The 6,000-nt window shown below is 39.0% G+C and overlaps 1 protein-coding gene across 2 annotated transcripts in view; it reads right to left on the bottom strand.

Annotated features, from left to right (window-relative positions):
* soat2 (sterol O-acyltransferase 2) overlaps positions 1-6,000 on the bottom strand; it is a 71,516-nt gene that overhangs the window by 64,687 nt on the left and 829 nt on the right. Inside the window, exon 1 of one of the 2 annotated variants that reach the window (XM_062037669.1) lies at positions 3,490-3,500. The exons of the other annotated variant lie outside the window; for it this stretch is intronic. The gene's annotated coding sequence lies outside the window, so the exon portion shown is untranslated. Of the gene's footprint in view, positions 1-3,489; positions 3,501-6,000 lie in introns of those variants that run through there. 2 annotated transcript variants of the gene reach the window in all.

Consider the following 6,000-nt stretch of genomic DNA (forward strand, 5'->3'; position numbering starts at 1 on the left):
GCCGCGGGTTGCCGACCCCTGAGCTAGCCTAAAGAGCATGTTAGCATTGATTAGCTTGTAGTCATGCACTGACCAAATATGCCTGATTAGCACTCCAACAAGTCCATAACATCAACAAAGTGCACCTTTGTGCATTCACGCACAGTATAAAACTTTTGGGGGACATGTTAAACTGTTGCGTCACAGTCCACACTATGATGAGTTCAAGAACCACCGAAATTAGTAGGACAAAACGATGTTCACCAAATACTGTCATCAGTGAAGCATACACATATTAAACAGTGGGCTTTCTAACAATTGCGAAGGTTTGTGTCATGTTTGTCCTCAAACTAAAAACATACTAAAACCAAAAAATATATATTTTCCTCCCATCTTTTTCCATTTTCAATCCTTTTTTAAAAAATGCTCCAGGGAGCCACTCGGGTGGCACTAAAGAGCCGCGGGTTGCGTAGCCCTAAACAGGGAACTTTATTGTCCTTCCAGCACACATGACACACATGAGATGGCACAAAATGTTGTACCCGCGGTCCCAGATTTAGCCCACTGAGTTCCACTAGAACGATAACAGGTACATGATCATTTAATTATGATGTGGATGGATGGATGGATAAAGTAGGTCATAAATAGCATAGGTATATATAAATAGCATAGTACATACTGCAGCTTGTGTGCTTAGCTGTTGTGTAGCTGCTAACTCCTAGTAGCCTATAGCAGTGTTTTTCAACCACTGTGCCGCGGCACACTAGTGTACCGTGAGATACAGTCTGGTGTGCCGTGGGAGATTATCTAATTTCACCTATTTGGGTTAAACATATTTTTTGCAAACCAGTAATTATGGTCTGCAAATGATGTGTTGTTGTTGAGTGTCGGTGCTGTCTAGAGCTCGGCAGAGTAACCATGTAATACTCTTCCATATCAGTAGGTGGCAGCCGGTAGCTAATTGCTTCGTAGATGTCGGAAACAGCGGGAGGCAGTGTGCAGGTAAAAAGGTATCTAATGCTTAAACCAAAAATAAACAAAAGGTGAGTGCCCCTAAAAAAAGGCATTGAAGCTTAGGGAAGGCTATGCAGAACCAAACTAAAACTGAACTGGCTACAAAGTAAACAAAAACAGAATGCTGGACGACAGCAAAGACTTACTGTGGAGCAAAGACGGCGTGTCCACAATGTACATCCGAACATGACATGACAATCAACAATGTCCCCACAAAAAAGGATATAAACAACTGAAATATTCGTGATTGCTAAAACAAAGTAGATGCGGGAAATATCGCTCAAAGGAAGACATGAAACTGCTACAGGAAAATACCAAAAAAAGAGAAAAAACACCAAAATAGGAGCGCAAGACAAGAACTAAAACACTACACACAGGAAAAGAGCAAAAAACTCAAAATAAGTCAGGGTGTGATGTGACAGGTGGTGACAGTACACCTACTTTGAGACAAGAGCTATATTGATGCATGGTTGGTTATGCTTTAAAGTCATATCCAACAATTGCGACAACGACTTTTTACTGTCAACTGAGTTTCGTTTTTTAATGATTTCTGCTGGTGGTGTGCCTCCGGATTTTTTCAACGCAAAAAATGTGCCTTGGCTCAAAAAGGTATAAAAACACTGGTTAATAGCATGTTTACCTTTTGTAAATGACTCGGCTAAAATAGAAGAAAAGACCAACCTTGTGTGCTAATTGGAGGACATTTAGATGTTTACTGGCTGTCCAACTTTGTACAAGTAAACATGCTGCACGACTGCTGCAACAAAGCATTTATAGCAGATCATTTAGCACTTGTTTTTTTGCTGATATCGAACCTATATCTGATATCAATATCGGATCAGGACACGTCACCCCTAATTATTATCATTGCACTCTTGCCTTTCATGCACACGATCATTGGCGCCGTTCCCGTGGGTGATTCGGGGCCCGAGCACCCACGGACATTGCCGAGCACCCACGTGGGATTGACGGCAAGTTTCATTCTTTTACATAATTTAAAAAAAAAAAAATCCTGTTGTTAATTTAGTGGCGTGTTTGGTCCGTTTCTCATAATTAAAGAGTCACAAATCAAGTCTATAATTAACAAAATCTAACCAAAGCTTTATTGTGCCCGATAATGAACTAATGACACAACCATCTTGACTTTGAAGACACTGCCCACGAGCAAATGAAGGGCATACTTACTCAACAGCCATACATGTCACACTAAGGGTGGCAGTATGAACAATGCCAACACTGTCATAAACATGTGCCATATAGTGACAAACACATTTTGGAAGAATATTTGCACCGCAACACAACATAAACACTACAGAACAAATTCCCAGAATTCCCTGCAGCACCAATACTAATACCAACGCTACAATATAAACAAACACCATTGGTGGATCTACACCTAACATCCACTGTATTATACCAAGTACAATAGCGTATCTAATCGATACTACTATAATTACATCGATATTTTTTAACATCACCAAATCGTCTTTCCTTTTTAAAAAATGTATATTATGTTTATAAAGTCAGGAAATATGTCCCTGGACACATGAGGACTTTGAATATGACCAATGTATGATCCTGTAACTACTCGGTATCGGATTGATGCCCAAATTTGTGGTATCATCCAAAACTAATATAAAGTATCAAACAAGAGAAGAATAAGGGATTATTACATTTTAACAGAAGTGTAGATAGAACATGTCGAAACAGAACATATAGCAGATATTAACAGTAAATGAACAAGTAGATTAATAATCAATTTTCTACCACTTGTCCTTAATAATGTTGACAAAATAATAGGTAGATAAATGACACAATATGTTACTGCATACGTCAGCAGACTAATTAGGAGTCTTTGTTTGTTTACTTACTACTAAAAGACAAGTTGTCTAGTATGTTCACTATTTTATTAAAGGACTAAATTGCAATAAGAAACATATGTTTAATGTACCCTAAGATTTTTGTTAAAATAAAGCCAATAATGACATTTTTTGTGGTTCCCTTTATTTAGAAAAGTACCGAAATACTTTTGGTACAGGTACCAATATATTGGTATGGGGACAACACCGATACACACACACCGAGCACCCACTGGCAGAAATGTAGATCGGCGCCTATGCACCCGATGGAGTGTTTTGCAAATAAAAATGAGTTTATAAGGCTGTGAAATATCACATGATGATTAAATCATGCAATCCAAACGTCAGCTAAGAATTGAGAAGCTGTAAGTGTCGTCCTCCAACAACAACACGCTCATTTCTGTGTGACATGTTCAAATAGGGCGTAGATTAAGGCCGCTGACCTACTAGGCACGCTCAATTTAAAATCAATGTGATTCATTGAGTGCCATGCAGACACAATCATTGAGTTGACAGCAGCAAGGTATCATTAATTTCATTCATGGTTCATTGGATTTGAGTCTGCAGTTGAATTAACGATAGTTGGATTTCATGCACGTGTTTGTAAAGCATCATCATAAATGGTGGTGGTACTCACACAGTCTTTAGTTTGTAAAGCATCATCATAAATGGTGGTGGTACTCACACAGTCTTTAGTTTGTAAAGCATCATCATAAATGGTGGTGGTACTCACACAGTCTTTAGTTTGTAAAGCATCATCATAAATGGTGGTGGTACTCACACAGTCTTTAGTTTGTAAAGCATCATCATAAATGGTGGTGGTACTCACACAGTCTTTAGTTTGTAAAGCATCATCATAAATGGTGGTGGTACTCACACAGTCTTTAGTTAAAGTTAAGTTAAAGTTAAAGTAGCAATGATTGTCACACACACACACACACACACAAGTTGTGGTGAAATTTGTCCTCTGCATTTGATCCATACCCTTGTTCACCCCCCTGGGAGGTGAGGGGAGCAGTGAGCAGCAGCGGTGGCCGCGCTCGGGAATAACTTTTGGTGATATAACCCCCAATTCCAACCCTGAGTGCCAAGCAGGGAGGTAATGGGTCCCATTGTTTTATAGTCTTCGGTATGACTCGGCCGGGGTTTGAACTCACAACCTACCGATCTCAGGGCGGACACTCGAACCGCAAGGCCACTGAGCCGGTTTGTAAAGTTTGTAGAGTATCGTCATAAATGGTGATGTACTCACACAGTCTTTAGTCTGTAAAGTATCTGTCACGGCCCGAGCGCACACCAGTGCGCATTCATGTGCGCTCTGCGCTGGGCACATCTTCGGGAGCACGCCAGGCTGCAATCAGTCGCCAGCAATCAGCGCACCTGTCACTGATCAGAGGACCTGCCTTCATAAGCCTGCACAACCTGCTATCCTGAGCCAGAACGTAGCTACCTGTTCAGTACAGTTAGCTGACACAGCTTTATTCGCACTCTTTTGCTCCCTGTGTTTTCTCCCACCGTCGTGTTTATCATCTCGTGTCCTCCTTGTCGTTCCGACAGCTGACCTCAGTTCCCGTGTCGCGAGCTATGCGTCCCGTCTCCCCGGGTTCCCTCTGCTTCCCTGACTGCCTCTTGGATCTCGAGCTCCCGCCTGGACACGGACCTTTGACGCCTCTCTATCGCCCCCAACTTCCTGCCTATCTCACGGACCTACATGCCTGCCCCGCCCCTATTGGACTTCGCCTCTCGCTCAACACTCAGCAAATAATTCCCACACATAGTCACACACCATACACTTTTGGATTAGTTCACACACTTCATTTCTGATTGTATATTGTGTGTATATAATAGTGTTGTCCCGATACCAATATTTTGGTACCGGTACCAAAATTATTTCGATACTTTTCTGTACTTCTCGGTACTTTTCTAAATAAAGGGGACCCCCAAAAAATGTGCATTATTTGCTTTATTTTACATGTAATAAGAATGATGTTTTTACACAACGGAATTAAGACAATTCTAGCCTGATTTACTAAAGGTTTGCATTTACTAAAACACATGCAAACCTGATAGCACACGCAAAGCTGATCTAATACAGTGTAGTGTTGTAACGATACCAATATTTTGGTACCGGTACCAACATTTTTTCGGTACTTTTCGGTACTTTTCTAAATAAAGGGGACCACAAACAAATTGCATTATTGGCTTTATTTTAACAAAAAATCTTAGGGTACATTAAACATATGTTTCTTATTGCAGTTAAGTCCTTAAATAAAATAGTGAACATACAAGACAACTTGTCTTTTAGTAGTAAGTAAGCAAACAAAGACTCCTAATTTAGCTGCTGACATATGCAGTAACATATTGTGTCATTTATCTACCTATTATTTTGTCAACATTATTAAGGACAAGTGGTAGAAAATGGATTATTAATCTACTTGTTCATTTACTGTTAATATCTGCTTACTTTCTCTTTCAACATGTTCTATCTACACTTCTGTTAAAATGTAATAATCACTTATTCTTCTCTTGTTTGATACTTTACATTAGTTTTGGATGATGCCACACATTTAGGTATCGATCCGATACCAAGTAGTTAGAGTCATACATTGGTCATTATTTAAGTTCTCATGTGTCCAGGGACGTATTTCCTGAGTTTATGAATATAATATTGAGTTTGAGTTTATTTCGAACATGCAAACATACAACATGATACATCACAATTTCCTGTTTCTCTTTTCAACATGTTCGAAAAGGAGTAGGAAGAAGAAGAGCTTTTCCTTTACATAACAGTTGCTAAAACTTTTGTTCACTTCCTGTTCTCACTTTATTCACAATATACTGCATACATATTCACAATAAAAATAAATAGATAAATAATAATTGGTGAAGTAAGTTATATTTCATATGATGAGATGAGTAAGATTATTTTGAGAATGAATGAATGGATGAAATACATTCAGAATGTTTATCATGGTTCTTCTTCTTTGTACTTGGTAAACAATTTAAGTTTGAAGAGTTTCTTAAATAGGAATTTTAAAGAAGATTTTGTTGACGATAAAAAAATATTGATGTAATCAATCAAATTTGGGTATCAATCCGATACCAAGTAGTTACAGGATCATACATTGGTCATATTCAAAGTCCTCAT

The sequence above is a fragment of the Entelurus aequoreus genome, linkage group LG26 (genome assembly GCF_033978785.1).
Source record: "Entelurus aequoreus isolate RoL-2023_Sb linkage group LG26, RoL_Eaeq_v1.1, whole genome shotgun sequence".
NCBI classification, from domain to species: Eukaryota; Metazoa; Chordata; class Actinopteri; order Syngnathiformes; family Syngnathidae; genus Entelurus; species Entelurus aequoreus.